This window comes from Argopecten irradians, chromosome 3, assembly GCF_041381155.1.
Source record: "Argopecten irradians isolate NY chromosome 3, Ai_NY, whole genome shotgun sequence".
NCBI lineage: Eukaryota > Metazoa > Mollusca > Bivalvia > Pectinida > Pectinidae > Argopecten > Argopecten irradians.
In genome coordinates this window covers 27,567,291-27,584,553 of record NC_091136.1, presented here as the reverse complement: position 1 = coordinate 27,584,553, position 17,263 = coordinate 27,567,291, and the positions used below count along the sequence as shown (strand labels likewise).

At 35.7% G+C, this 17,263-nt stretch overlaps 1 protein-coding gene across 2 annotated transcripts in view; it reads right to left on the bottom strand.

Moving 5' to 3' along the window:
* The window catches only part of LOC138318068 (estrogen-related receptor gamma-like), an 88,142-nt gene extending 76,345 nt beyond the window's left edge, over nucleotides 1–11,797 (bottom strand). Inside the window, exon 1 of one of the 2 annotated variants that reach the window (XM_069260147.1) lies at nucleotides 11,672–11,797. The gene's annotated coding sequence lies outside the window, so the exon portion shown is untranslated. Of the gene's footprint in view, nucleotides 1–8,282; nucleotides 8,404–11,671 lie in introns of those variants that run through there. The other variant, XM_069260149.1, reaches the window with a different exon arrangement.
* Between the last annotated feature and the right edge of the window lie 5,466 nt (nucleotides 11,798–17,263).

Here is a 17,263-nt window from a genome sequence, read left to right as displayed (position 1 = left end):
GACTTTGCACTTTTCGATGCACTAACAAATGATAATGAAGATACACCAGCAGTAGCTACAGCAGCAGCAGCCGTATCATATTACCTTAAACTTAGGCCTAAATGTGGGAAAATTCCAACTGTCCATTCACTAAAACCTATCAATAGTAGCAGGCACACAGCAGTTGTAAACTCGTATAGTATGTTTCACATCTGGCGTAAAACGTATTTTATGAAAAGTGGATTTTTTATGATAGTGTAACATGGGCGGTTTAATCTTTAAATGAAATATGAATATTTCAACAGTCTGTGGCTAGCTGTCATGGAGATTTATGATGAGGTCAGAAAAGATATAAATGTGTTAGACATATATAATAACCCAAATTTATGTATGGGCTGATATATGAGTCGTAATTAAAAAAGACAAGAAAAATTGTGTATGATGCCAAATTTGACAGATTTTCAGCCTTATTCTACTGTAGCTTATAGTAATACTTTAAGATCTGTCTGGATTTACAGAGAAGTTTTACCTACTAATCAAGAGAAGCCAGAATGTTAATTACATGTGCGTAATAATTTATGTACATTTAAACAACTGTGGTGCCTATCACTATAAGTGTATTACAATTCAGAAATTATACAAAAACCTCACCCATCTGTATACTATACATAAAGTCCAGTAGATTCAAGGAACTCACATCATTTATCAGGGCTGATATTTAACATCACTTATGGTAGTCAAACCCATTTCTTTCACCTGTAACCTAAAACTACCTAAGGGTTAAATAGCTTTATTTAGAAGAATATGACCGTCATGTTGCACATAATCCTTCAACAATGATGCTTGACACTAAACTGCATGTAACATCAGTCATTCTGTGACATTAGATAGTAACTACGTTTTCATGAAAACAGTTAATACCTGTTCTGGGAGTTAATTGTTAAATTCTACATTTCAATTTCATGATGTAACTCTTTAGTCTTGCGATAACTAAGATATAAGATGAAACCTTAATCTAGACAAGAGTTACTTGCCCTTTAAGAATATCCTTATCCTTATTTGGTATTTTATCAACTTACATTTTCAAGGGAGATAACTACTTATTGGGATTCTAGCAGCTTACATTTTCAAGGGAGACAACTCCCATCAAATGCGCAAAATAACCAGATGGTGAAGAATGGTTCCAACATATATTTCAGTCAAACACTCAAATTCTGTATGACAAAGTGTGGCAAATGAGGAAACAAATGGCCTGAAGTTTTAATATGGCTGAAATCTTGTCTAAATCATATAAAACATTCAATTATCTATTTCATGGGGATCAGAAAAAAAGATATTCTATCCATATGACCGCCGAAGTCCTTCCCTGACTTTGGTGCCTCAGATAGGTCCTATACCATCTTATACTGTAGTTCTGATATCATTTCAACATGTTACAAACCATATTTGCATTGCAAATTCTTTTTTGGGTGACAGCTGTCTGTTAACAGCTAATCAAATTTAATAACTAATAAGACTTTTTCCCTAGTATTAAATTAATATCTAAACTTATAGCTGGTGCACATTACAAGATTTCCCAAGTACAACAATAAACTTGGTCATGTGTTGGACTACTGATAATCAAAGAGCACAAGTAGCTTTGCTGCATTGCCACTTATATAATAATCGCTGAGACTAGTAGTAAGTTGGGTTTTTTTTCTGACAGTCCATGTTGGGTGTCTTGGTTACAGGTAATAGTTGGACTGCATTGTTTGTGATCTACAGGTGTACTGTGCTTACCTAGAACTATGGTACTTAGGACTCTGTCAACTACAGGAGTGTGGACTTCCTCTGGATACTCAACAAGAGTAAATACAAGCTCAAGTCAATATCTGATAGCTATACCTGCCCAAAGATTGTGGTTTATTAATCTGAACAACAGCTAAAATGGCTGAACAACACAAAAATCTCCATCCTTAATCCACTGAGCTTTCAGAGCAGCTATATTCTCAATCAGTAGTGTGAATGACAATACAAAATCAAGTGTTAGTAATCCATATGGCCATTAAACCATTAAACTATAACTATCAGGGGAAATATCAAAATTAAAGGCCAATAACTCTGATATTTTTGCAAACAATGCCCATGCTATTTAGAAGCATCCAATACATCCCTACCAACTACAGATTATGGAGTGTCAATAGCCAAACTGTCATTCACTGTCAGACCAAGACAGAAAATATTCAATTTTAATAGCGAGATTTATAGGGTACAACGTCGGCTGTGATGAAATCAGCTCATAGCATACACAGCAAAAATTATATCAATCATGCATTTTATCAAAATCCACTGCATAATGCCTAGCAATTTACTTTCAATGCATTAAATTGTGCTTTATTTGTTATTTTAAAATTTGTATGAATAATCATATAAGTATTCTTTGAGCTGAATTTTATCTGAGGTGCATAATAATAAAATCTGACATACCAATTAAGATTTTAGGTGTCCCCCTGACAGACTGTCTTAATTAAATTTTGTTTGTCTTTTTTTTTTTTGTCTTTTTTTTTGCATTTATACATGTTCAATAAATTCTACATGCGCAGGCTATATTTCAAAATAGATTAAAATATTCTGTAGAAACTAGGGAATATACTGAAACTCATAAGGAAATTATCTATATACTCAGAGACCCAAGGATATATAAGAATCCACAGGGGATACAAAATCTTTATTCTTATTTTAATCTTATAAAAATCTGGCTTATTTTCAGCTTCTATCAATACATGAGCAAACAAAATACCTCTCAAAGAAAACCACAAAAAATGAAAAATAGATTGGAACACGTCACTTAATCAAAATTATTCTGATTTACCTGCCCAGGGTATGTGCTCAGCAAATATGTTGAAATTAAATCATTAAATTTGCATTAATCTATCAAAACCTTGAGAACGTAAACTAGTGAACAAAGACTCAAGGACACATCACAGATCACAAGAAATGTAATTCATTTAAAGAGATTTTTATTTCTGTTATTACATAAATCGAAAATACTTGTACATTCTATTTTCGTCACAAGAGTTATGTCACATGTAAACATGTAGAAACTCATTAACCACTCTTTCTTAGGAGGACTATATAATACAGAGATCCTAGGAATCCTGCTGTGTTTTGGAGGTACGATTCAGGAGAGACCTCACTATCACAAGGAGACACAACACGGATATACTGCAGTCTCCCAAAACGCACACACTCAGCCCATATACATGGGATAAAGGAGGAGCCCTCCTAAATGAACTTGGAATCCTTGTGGTTGATAAGAAACCAAACCAAACCTGGTTATTCAGTTGTTGTTCCAGTAGATAGATAGATTAATAGGCAAAACACATGCTGCGAATTTGGCCATTAATGGTAATGACATTTCATAACCACAAACTATGAAGGATTTTAAAAATGTGCGACTGTCCAAGTTCATGTCTTGACTTGTACTGGTATGTTTTAACTTAGAATTAAAACCTTAGAAGTTACATTTAACAGTATTTCTACTTCATATTCATAAATTAATACACAAGCACAATGCTTACTTTCTGCATACTCTTAGGGAAAATATGGACCATTTAAAATAAAATCACTCACTGGTTTTTTCTGCAGACTCTTAGGGAAAATATGGACCATTTTAAATAAAATCACTCACTGTTTTTTTTATTATTCTTGTCCATATTGCCAACTGCATTGGTTGATTTATTAGACCATTAATTTCTTAATTATCTGAGCATTTTTCCTACAAAAAGACATTTGAAAACAAGTTGTTTTCTTCACCATTTATTGATTGATAGACTCGCTTAACTTCCAGTACTTTCATCAACATCACATTACGTTTCACAAGAATGCATGCATGTAGTTACGTGACCAATGTCCATATACAAACTTCAAGGTACAGGTTTTCAAAGGAAGATTCTCTGTGAAAATACTCATTATTTCAACACAAGTATCAGCAACAGAGGCGAGATCTCCATTAAAAATGAAAGGCAGGCACTTTAAAGAATTTCAAATGGTATAAACTATTAAGTCTTTGTGTTGGTTGTATAAATTGCTTGCCACAACAACACACTATCTAATCACAGAAATGTCAAGCCATACCTAATTTAGAGAGATATGCTTTAGAAATGGTGACCTCCTACAGTAAAGCCCAACGGCCAAAGCTCATTTACAATATTGCCAAGAAAATAATGTTAACTAAATTTGATAAAGATATATTGACTAAGCACTGCTTTCTATTTTTGTAAACTGGTGCTTGTATAAGATTTTTTGTTCAGTTTTTGTTTTCTAGTGGGTTATTACACTGACAAATGCCAAATCAATACTCAGCCCAACTTGAAAATGCCATCGGAGGTTAGGTGAGCTAGCGAAGGGAACGATCAATCGTCTGCAATATACCACATCGAGATAGAATGCTAACTCAATCCAATCTATAGATTCCTAACACAAATCAAGAGAAACAGCCCAAAAGAACTGTACTTTCTCGTTAGGCAGATACGTCAATCCTATAATTAAAATATGACCTCTGTTGCCCTTTACTCGCCAGGGTGATCATCTGCTTCCCTCAGTATTTATTGTCAAATCAATCTATCCCATCCCATTTGTGAATTAAACGTGTTGTTTAGCTTCCATTATGTGTATAACTTAATCAACATCAGGATCGTTTATGGAAAACTTTTACTGGAAGTTGTAACTGCTAATGTGCTTCAAAAGTTGAAATGGTCATTGCAGTCAAGTTATCTCCCCTTAATTTTGACATTTTCTGGAAAAAGTCATAAAGCAACTTCAAAGTTTAAATCATTTGCTTTGACATGACCTTCTTTCATAAATTTTCTGAAGAAAGAGGATGATGATACTTACTAGTTGCGATACTGATTTCCTAGTAAGGGAGAATTTATAATACACTGAACCAGATGATTCAACTGTATCAGGCTAATATATCAGACTAGCAGTCTGCTGTTGTTCAAAGTGTGCTATTACGTTAAAAAAATATCAATTAATCGACAAAATTATCATTTGTCTTAATCAGATACTTAACATACGGTATGTACATACATGCATAATGTATATCCATGACAATAAAATAACCATCCAAATTTAGCTGAACTCATTTAAAATTAAACATACAACATTGAAACACAACAGACTCGTACATTTCTAACTTCCTGTTTCACTTTCTAATAATGACACCCACACACTATACCTTCGAAGCATCAAATTGATCGTACTAAATTAAGACGGGTTATTTCTAAAATAAATCAATAAATAAAATGTGGACTTTTACATCTATTACCATGAGAACTACTAACAGGATATTTAGACATAGTGTGAAGAAATAACAACTTAAGGGCATTAAAGATACCAGCATATTTACAGATACTGGTTAACCAATGCAGTTCCAAGTTGGATCATTGGGCTTGGTTAAAAGTCCAAAGTTGTGAAATACTCCTGATGCACCATTGAATAGTGATGAATAATCTTTGTCAATTCTGATAAAAATAAACTGATATTAATTCCCTTTTTCATCAGATGAAAATAGCATTGTTAATCCCTACCCTGGAGCCCTTAATCCCAATTGTATGTATCCGACTAGTGTTTGGAGGTCCCAGATCCAAACCCCAGCCAGTCTGTTAACTACATTATTTAACCCCCGAAACAGAATTGGTATCCTACTAAATGCCAAGTTAATACCTACAATGTAATATAGGAGTCTCTGAAATGTGTCTCAAAGAAGAAAGGCTTTGAGAAAGGACAGAGGAATGTAGCGATATTAGACTGGGTTGATCATAGTGACCCGGTTGCTCGATATTTAATTTGGTGTTAGGAAGTCACAGGTTTGAACTTCCATATTTTCTCCTATTCTTTTATATTTAAAATAATTTAAAAATAAGTTGGATTTTTTAAAAACAATTTAAGCAACTCAATTGTCCAGACAACAGATTTTAAATGACTTTATGATGTGGCCAACAAAATAACTATACTTAAACAGGTTGTTCCAACTATGAATTAACAAGGTTTAAGTAAATCACTTCTCAAAGTTTCTTGTGCACATGTCATACGTGTTAGGAATGTAAATGTGCATTTGTAGGGTTTATGTACATGTGTTCAGATCCATAGTTTAAAATCATAATATCTATTCATTGTCACAGGTACATCCAAAATGTCAGACATTTCAGTGATTACCCACGCAGCGGCAAATATCTTTATTTAGAAACATTTTTATTTCTGGACAAGATTGAGTATTGATTCCAGTTATTGGATCTCTCTATAAAAAGTTTTCACACCCATCCTTTTGGAAACAAATACTATTTGTCTGAAAAATGTTTCTATTTTCATTTTGCATAGCATTTAATCATATTAAAAAATTTGTTCACATCAAATGTAAAGGAAATCAGCTCTGGTATATCTGCAGCCATCAGACTAGGTACGTGTTTTCAGTCTGTCACAGAAAGACTTTATCTGCCATTAAAAACATTTCCTTACTGTTAAAACAATAAAAATTCGCCAACACACTTTTATTGGCCATTTGCCGTATTTATTCTAAACACACACAATTCAGAACTTGAGCAAAAGACCTAAGTTTTCATCTGTAAAGATTGGCAATGAAAATAAATATTTTAATGATTTATTATTAAAGAAAGTTATGTCAAAATAAATAAAACATCCAGAAGCAATTAGTGTTTGAATTTAAGTAATCGTAAATTAAATTTTGATTGGGTTATATTTTGATCCAAGAACGTGAACGGTCGAAACATTAATCCAGAAAACAATGGTGTTTTTTATATAATATGCGTAAGATGATAATTTTTAATATAAAGGTTCTAGTCAGGTCAATAAGCAGCAACAAAGTAGCTCAACCAGCATACAGCATCCAATTAGCGTATGGAGATCCCAGGTTCAAACCTTCTTGACATGCAGTTTTACGTTCTTCTTTCATTGGTTTACTGTGACCAAGCATTGTTTCAAGAAAGGTGAATACCAAACCTAAGTTTGTGTTTTCTCCAGAGCAAAGAAAGGGAAGGAAGAGTATTAAAGATTTTTGATCATCACTAATGGCCAGTCGGTAACCAAGTAACTCAATCGATAGAGCAACCAGCTCATGTTCGAATGTCCTTACTCTCATTTGAACCCCAATCGAGATGTGTATTTCCCATTTCTCTCACAACTACATGACATTTCCAAAAGATCAAAGTTTGAGGGTAATTACACCAGATTGATAATGTCAAAGATAATAAGAACTTGCCTATATAAATTTCTAAGATCTGTTTCTTTAATATATCACTTCTTTTGAATTAATTTTTATTTGGTATATCCTTACATACTCTTGTGTTCTGTATTATATTCTGTAAGTGCATGTCTTGGCTTCCGATTCTCAAAATACCAGTAAAACATAGCTTATTATTAGCTAATTGCCAGTATATAAACCTGTGCCAAAGTAATTTACTAAATATACATTTAGAAACATCAAATGCATTCTTAATTTAAGCGATAAGTAAAAACAACCTTTCGTTACCCCCTACAAAGTAGATTCTGCAATATGATGTATGAGATGAATGGAACTCAGGTTAATGGTACGGATGGGTCAATGTACTGTAAGCTTCAGTAATGTATAAGACTACCTAAAAAGGCCAAAGGGAACAAATATATGTTTACCATTGTCATAACTTTACCTGCATCTGATCCATAAATTTTACATTAATTTATAACTGCTCAAGCATTTACTCCATTCATTCTCATAATCACCTACGGTTAACGTTAATCACAATGAAACCAATGCATACCAAATATATCTGCTAATATGCATGCCATTATGTTTGGGATACAGTCGACTATAGTCTCCAAAACAGATAAATACTGTTGTTTCCCCTTCCTGGTACAATGTCATTATATGGTGTATGTCATACGAATGTTGGTTCACTGAACCCTGAAAGGGTATCATCCATCACTGCACTGTACCATTCATAACATATACCACTGTTATTTTAGGAGGCTGTAGCTTAATATGACAGCAATGGCACAACAACCTTATTTATAACTTGTATGTACAAAAAAACCTTGACAGATGTATTAATGTGGTCCAGGGCCTGGGGACTTCAAAAATGAATTGCTCTTAGCATAGTAGGATTATGATGAAATCCAGCTGGCTCTTTCCAAGTTCGTAAGAAAAAATCTACTAATATGGTAATTTAGGACTGATATAAGAATACTTACTAAAGCATAAAATCACTGCATGTGCACAAATGATTGGCATTGTGAAAATAAAAGTCGTAAAATAACACCCTGCCTACCTTGTTTAGTGCTTGCCAAATTGTCACCAAATGTTGGAGACTAGCCATCCTTCCATATCTATCATCATTATAACTCCACAATGGTCAAACTATTTCTACCCTGGGGACCAACACACCATTGACCTCGACTTCAAGTGCAAAAATCACATACTGATAGAGGTGGATTATAAATAAGCTGGTGACCTATTTGATAAAGATGGAGTACAGATCAGCCAATCAGCAGCACCTTTCTTTACTGTCAACTTAGGCTGGAGTTAAAATCTCTTGACATCGTATTTGATATCTTTATCACGATCATCTGTCGATCACAAGTGATATGGTGTTACACTACTATCAGGTGTAACATGCTCAAAACTCTTATCCAGATTTAGGTTGTGTTTTTTTCTTTCTTTCCATCTTTTTTGTAAGAAATGAAATGCTGTTATACCATGACCCCTCCATCCCCTGGAGACCCTGATCTAACATATTAACGTTATCATGAATACATATGCTGACACAGGTAGATGAATACCTGTGAGATTGTGAAATAAACTAGAAGCTGCCCTAGTCCCTAACATATCAGCTCCACACTTTCCTAAAATAGCCACCAGACCTCAAGTAAACTTGATCTCTAAGCTCTGACAACAACACAGCGCATATACCAGACTGTGAATTATATACCCATATATATTTTTATTTATATAAACAGTTACCACAATTTACAAATCACAACTTTGGCAAACCTTCAGTAACCACCTACCAATGTTAAGGATTTATTTGGAATTCATCTTTGTCATTTGTTTAGGTCAAGAGGAGGTTGCAATGATTAACAGCATACATTTACTTCATATATCGTATCAATGTAATTAGGGCCCCTCCCCCATAAGCTCCCGACTTTTTCTGAAGAATGAGTTGGAAGTTGTATAAACACGCAAATTGATGTCCCCTAAGTCCTCCACCCATGCCCCATGGAACTAAATTTTATTTTTAGACATCAACCCCACTCATCACTATTCTAAATAGGATTTTGAGCTAAGCCTATAATATTAGGGTGGAGGGATTGCTTTTAGCCTTTTATAGAACATGGAAATGTCATTTATGATATTTATGATTTATTATTTATGATCAAATCTCTTTCTCTGCCAAATTAAAGTTCTATTGAACATACATTACATAACTGGACGAAAAATACAAAAAGTTTCCATCCTATAAGTACATGTAGTATATTAATTCAGAATAAATGTACTATAATTAATCGACTGTCACAATGGTGTGGATTAAATTAATACATTATTTTCATAACTATCTATTTAATAGCTTTTGTAAGTAATCTCACTAATCTGGCAAATTTCCCATGTTACATTATTCAAGATTATAGTAGTATGCTAAACACAGATTTATATTTTGCCTTAGGTCAGCTAAGCTCACTGGTACCTCGTAGATTACCAAATTTACAAAGGTCAACCAACCTTTTTATCTTAACAGTAATAATCACTAAATTCCCAGGATAAAAAAGAGTAAAGCTTAGCAACATTATCAGTGCATGAGACAAATCATGAGGTAGCTATGTCTTATGGCATAAATATCTAAAATTCCTTTACAAAACATACCTATCTTTTCAGATAATTTCAGAAAATACTGATGAAAAACTTTCTAAATACCGATAATCATTCCTTGATCAAAAAAGAATAATTTTGAGTGAAATTCTAGTCTAATAGTGTCTGAGTATTGATATTGTGACATTTCATGTAAAAATCAATTGCAACAACAAAAACTTATCAAAAAAACTTTTGACACAAGAAAAATTGATTTTCTAGATAGCATTGATCAAACATTGATTCTACTCTATTCATTTATAGCTAATATCTAATGGTCCACCACAATCTTTTATTTGGTGGATACAAATCAATGTTATCTGTTTTCCCCTATACAACTATAGCCACAAAAGTCTGTTTAACACTGCCCAGAACTTAGTATTAGCTGGAAATATTCACAAGACTCTGACATTAGTCTAATTATATTACAATTAGTAATAATCAATCTGCAATTTGCAAATAGAATGAGGTTTCAAAAACATTCAATTTCTTAAACATCTTTTTTCATGCATATTTACAATTCTTTCTGCTGAAAAACATATTTCATTATTGTAAACCTGTGCCATTCCATATTCCCCATCATTAATTTCATAAGTCAAGGGAGATAACTGAGAAATGAATTCAGTAGTGAGGGTTATGAAATTATTTGTTACAGCAGGAAGCTTGAACAGAATAGGAAACTACACAATACCATTGTCTATTAACAACAAAGTTTACAATTTTTATTGTTACAGATTACATAATGCAAAGATATTATGAATCCACATCAATTACCTCATCCCATCAATATGTTACATTTGATGAGGCAAGAGCATCTCCATCAAAGAACAAATATCTTATTTTTAACAGTCCATCTTGAACTGGCAAAGGGAGGAGGGAGAGACATATATTCTGTAGTAAGACCCATCCACACACAACAGATAAAATAACAATAAAATGTCTAGAAGATATGAAAATGCAGTTATAGTTGTCAGATAAGCCCCAACGCATCCACGACAAAGTGTCATAGTGACACAATTATTTCTATTCTAAAGTATATAAGAAAAACAGGCATTATAATACATACCATGTCATGTGTGTTTTACCAGGGCTTTCAATGTTTATTGCTAAACATAATATGTAGTAGACTACATGCTTTATTAATTCAATCTTTCTGATGCAAAACTTTGTAGTATTTTGTATTGTACCCATTTTTAGGCCTACCGGTATTAAGAAATACCATTCTTGCGTCAGTTAGAATGTGGGGAATTTTCCATTGGCAAGATTGCTAAATCATGCCCTGTTTTCAGATAGGATATGGTTACTGATTAGGCTAAGATGAGCTGTCATATAATGAAACAGAATGTACCCACAAAATACGAAATCAACAACAGTTTGAGCTAGAATAATTCGATTAGTTTGAAATATAACATGGTGCATTCACAAATCAGCTGACATACATATGCCATACAGGTACATGTATACGTGTACACCTGAAGTCTAAAAATTCGTCTGCTAGGTATCTTGTGGAGACACGTGGGTAACAGTTGTAACAATTAAAATGATACCTACCACACTAATAAAATGTACATAACGTTGATGACAGAAAATGTCCATAGATAAGCTAAACAGATACAAAAGAGGCGATGGTTTGAAATCTCTATTTCATTGGGCAGCATAAACTTCGATAATCCAATGAAATGTGAGAGCATGCGGCTTTTCACAAACACGTTGTATCGATATGGATTTACCGGTAGATAGAAATTAAAATTTAAAATGTAAATAGCGAATTTAAAGGCAATTATACATAAGAAATGTGTAAAACAAAAATCTCACCTTTGTCGTATATTTGAATCAACGGATTTCTGGACTCATTTGAAGGCTGTCAAAGCACAACAATCATACGCTGTCCACGAGTGCTGTGTATGGATTCAAGTCTTTCAGCGTGAAACCATTACCAATGCCCGGATGCATGTGTAATGTGAGGTCAAAGGTTACTCCGTGCGCACTGCTATTGTAAATCAATTGCGTATATTTTTTCACGCTTAGATATCTTAAAGGTCATTCCCCTAAAGTACATATCAATTTGTTTGGATTCAATATGTTGATTTTTTTTACATTTGGGAAGAAGACCTTCTTTAATATATTGTTATATAAATGTAGGTAAATGTCGAAGGGAGGTAACTCCAACATATATAGTATGAGGCCTAGATATTCTGTATATCTATGATATTTAATATTGAAGTAACCAAAAAAATACGATGTAGTTTTTCAATCATTTTGTTTCCGTCTCAAAACTAGGTAAATGAAAAATATATAGAATATATTGGATTTTCAATATTTCAACAAATTTTATTTCATAAAAAATATCTAACAGTTAAGGATCAAACAACAGCTAATCCTATACAGGTTCTCTCCAATATAACATAGTGCATTTGATATTACTAGTATACGTGTAATTAACAGGATATACTCTTTTAGATATAAATTTATAGTATCTGAACAACTTATATATGATGATTCATATAGATCGGATTTTGATCTAGCGTTACACAGTTGAAATCGTATGTAATTCATTTTCATTGTATTTAAAAAAAAAACCTATTAAGATCTATCAGAAACATAAATACATAGAGATTGGCAACTCCTCCAGATCGGTAGATGTACCTCTGTATGTGCTTAGGGTTTATTAGATAAACTCTTAAATGGTTGAATATTAAAGAATAACTTTGACATGTTGTAAAAGTTCAGTAATTTTCAGATGGTTTGCGTACGATTTTGGATAGAAAAAGTAATGTTTTAACTTATTCATTAATAAAACAAAACGCACTTCCGGTTTTGAATGCCTGGTATTCGAAAAAACAGGTAAAATTGATTATTTTCGTGTTTTCAAAAATCATATGAAATAGCATCAATCGGGAAAACTGATGACATCAAACTATGATATAATGTTTAAACGTTGTGTTGATCCAAAAATATCATGTTTAAAAGAATACACTTAAAAGAAGTTAGCCAAGGCAAAATGCCTTTAAACCGGAGGTCCCTCTGCCTGTCAACAAAGACAAAGAAGGAGTTTCGAATCTCTGTGTATATATGTTTCTGGATCTATATGTACCACATTTTTTTTAATATCATGGGAAATGAAAACACATATTTAAATTAAGTTTTATCTGATAAAGACAAAAACTTGCATTCCATATAATTTTGAGTAGTTGATGCTTATCTTTTATTGAAGTCAAAAATAAATTAGCGGGTACACAAAAGTTCTTCATGAATTCCTTTGATTTTATATTTGCGATTCAGTTAAAAAGAAACATAATCAGAAATCTATTCGATCTGAAACAGAACAAGAAAATGATGTGGGTGCAACGGAGTACGGGAGTCTTGTTATGTACGTTCCCAACAGCAAGGCGGCTATCTTCAGTATGAGCAATTTCATTGAACTCATGCAGCCCCATCTCGATGATGATCCTACTATCAGCCATGAGGAACACGACAAACTCGAGAAGGAGATTGGAGCTCACGCTTTGCAATGGGGGAGGTTCCTCACAATGGGGGAAAGGTGGGATGACCCAGATGGTATTCAACACCGACATTCGGACAGGGTAAAACAGGCACTTCGCACTACAAATTGCATTGCACCGCCCTTGTATGGTTTACCGAAAGACCATAAAACGGCCAGTGAACGTGGTCATCCCCTAAGACCGGTATGCGGGGCTAACGAGAGCATCAATGGTCCTCTCTCAGACACTCTCTCTGAGATAATCTCAACGTTGGGAGACGTTGCTGACGACATCGGAGTCATCAGTCGATCCACAGAGGATGTACTTGAAGCGGTGACATCGTACAATAACAACACAGCTCATGGTGCCAGAGAACCAGTAGCTCTATCAATGGATGTTGCCGCCATGTATCCGAGCCTCAATGCCTTCGCCGTTGCGAAGGAAGTGAGAGAGGAGTTCCTTCGATCTGACCTAGAGGTAGTTGTGGATTCCGTTGAACTTGGTCTTTATCTTGCGATCATTTATCAGAATAAACGCAAGGACCTAGACGTGCTTGGCCTTGATGATAAGATACCCAAACGCAGGAGTCGTGGCAAAGACATCAAAATCACAACGGATGAAGTTACTTCAGCTAGGAGGAGGGGAGAAAGACCACCAGGCTCCGACAAAAGTCTATTTAGAGAACGTGAAAGTGTACCTAGGTCAGATGAGACACGTCTCATGTTCGCGTTGGCCTTGGAAGAGGGGATCAAAATAGTAATGAACCACCATACTTACACGTTTCAGGGAGACTTATACCACCAACAGAAAGGAGGTCCCATTGGTCTTAAATTATCTGGAGCGTTAGCCAAGATCCATATGATTTTCTGGTGCCGACAGTTCAAGCAGAAAATGGCAGCAGCCACCGTGTCAACCTTCCTTAACCACCAGGTATACGTACACAAAGTTTATGTGGATGACCAGAACCTTGTTGTGGAGGCGTTACCACCAGGTAGTAGGTTTGTTGAGAGCAAGATCGTGATTGTGGATGAATTGGTGGAGAGGGATAGAATAAGACCAGCAGATGAGAGGACGGCGCAGATAATTAAAGAGGTTGCCAACTCAGTATGCCCATATACAAGAATGGAGGTTGACTATCCATCGGCCCATGATTCTGGATGGATGCCGTTGCTGGACATTCAGGTCCAAATTCGCGACGCGGATGGATCTGTGGACTGGAAGTTCTACAAGAAAGAGGTTTCCAGCTCACAATTCATCCTCAATCGCAGTGCACTCCCTGTGTCCGTGAAACGCCAATCCCTAATTCAGGACGGCATGCGCCGATTGCGTAACACCAGACGACCATCTTTGGTACCAGAACTGCGCCAAGAGCTTATGGAGGATCTTGCAGAGATGATGCTGATCTCAGGATACCCAGAGTCTTTTAGGGCCAATGTAATCATTGCTGCCCTCAGAGGCTATGCCAATCAGGTATCCGCGAGCGAGCGTGGTGATACGCCACTATATCGGCATAGATCTTGGAAGGAGAATGAGCGCAGGTCTAGGAAGAACGTGAAAAAGGCTTCGTGGTTTCGACCAGCTGACACCGTAATTTTCGTACCATCAACTCCTGGTGCAGAACTTGCCAGACGTGTGCGAGGGGTGACAGCGGTACAGGGGCCCAGACTTGACGTGAATATCAGGGTGGTTGAAACTGGTGGGCAGACGATCAAGCAGCAACTTGTTCGTACCGACACTAAAATTGGTGATGAGTGTCAACGAGGAGAGTGTGTGCTGTGTCAGAGCAACCCTGGTTCTGGTGGTGGGTCATTACATTTCCGGTCCGGTGCGCTGTACAAAGCCACATGCAAAATCTGTGCCAAGCACAACACAGTGGCTGAGTACATTGGTGAAACCGGCCGAAATGCCTATACCCGGTTCCAGGAACACAGGCGCCAAGTAGAGAGTGGTAATCTCTCTAATGCTCTGGCTAAGCACTTGCTCGAAGAACACCCAGGAGACGAAGGTGACATTAGAAACTTCAAGTGTGAAGTCATCAAGACCTTCTCCAAGCCACTCGAACGACAAGTTTCAGAGGCGGTCGCTATACACGGATCAGTTGCTGACAAGCTCCTCAATTCTAAGTCAGAATGGGAGCAACCTGCCGTAGAGAGATTGGTGGTCACTAGGGAACCACGACTGTGAACAGCAATATGTGATAGGAAATCTGATTAAAATACAGATCCTTATGACCATTCCGGTGATTAGAGGATCTGACAGCGTCCCATGGGGGGGTCATGTCATGTTCAGGTGACCTTTATACCACGTGTACTCACGACCACGTGTAGGTTCTGCACCTTGCTGCATCAAGTGTATACGACATTTCGTCCCAGTATACATATACGGTAAGCTATGTTGTGCTCTTGGGGCGAGATGACCTTAGGTGTGAAAGTTTTGGGGGCAGCAATTTGACTGGTCTTTATCAAGGATCACGTGGACGTGACCCCTAGTGGGATTTTCTCTGATCCTTTTTATCAAACGTAATGATAATAGGAATCTGTGTTTTATTTTATTAGATTTGATGTAATAGGCACTATGTCTACAGAATAGTGTGAGGTACGAGTTGTCTCAAAACAATAACATACCCTTAGTCGATTGTCAAACTTTTCTTTCGATTGCCACCTCGAAAAGCTGGTATGTCTGACGTTTCGACCGTGCATGTGATTGCATATAATATCCCCTTTTGATACGTCAGTGTTATGCTTATGGCTACACGAGTCTATCTGATAAAGTATCTTGTGGTTATAACCATTGTTTAAACACTGGGGTTGATTTAGTGCACATAGCATGTTGGGTCGAAATAACTCGCCGTATACATCAAACGGGCCGAGACATTTCGTACCTGCACACAATAGATGTAAACAAACATGTAGACGAACACGTTGTGTTAGTGTTATTTCGGACTGAAGAAGGCCCTATAGTGGCTGAATATATATTCCATAGAAATGATTTTGATTTTACTTTGAATTTATTTATTTTGGCCTTTTATTTCGGATTATTAATATACTAGCTTTATACCGTTTTTCCTCATTATGAGGCTATCTTCACACTTAACGTCATTGATTCATGACGTCACATCATTGTTTATCAATATTGTGACGTCCCTATTGATTCTTCTCTTTATGTCATTTTCGATTGGATCGGTAAAACAATTTCCCTATATATCCTGTACCACCAATATTACACTTATCCACCATCACCATCAATATTACACTTCTATGTCACCATTAAAATTACACTTAACCACCATCACCACCAATATTACACTTCCCAAGCACCCTCACCAATATTACACTTCTCAAACATCACCACCAATATTACACTCCTCCAATGTCACGACCAAAATTCCACTTCCCAACCACCACCGCCAATATTAACACTTCCCCAACATCACCACCAAAATAACACTTCCCCAACATCACCACCAATATTACACTTCTCCAACATCACTACTAACATTGCACTTCCTCAACATCACCACCAAAATAACACCTTTGTCACCATCACGACTAATATTACACTCCTCCAACATCACCACCATTATTACACTTTTGTCACCATCATTACCAATATTACACTCCTACAACATAACCACCAATATTACACTTCTTTGTCACCACCAATATTAAACTTCCCCACCATCATCACCAAAATTACACTCCTCCAACATAACCACCAATATTACACTTCTATGTCACCATCAATGTTACACTTTTGTCACCATCACCACCAATATTACACTTCTCAACTTTCACCACCAATATTACACTTCCTCACAATCACCACTAATATCAAATTCCCCACCATCATCACCAATATTACACTTCTCCACCATTACCACCAATATTACACCTCTATGTAACCATCAATATTACATTTTTGTCAC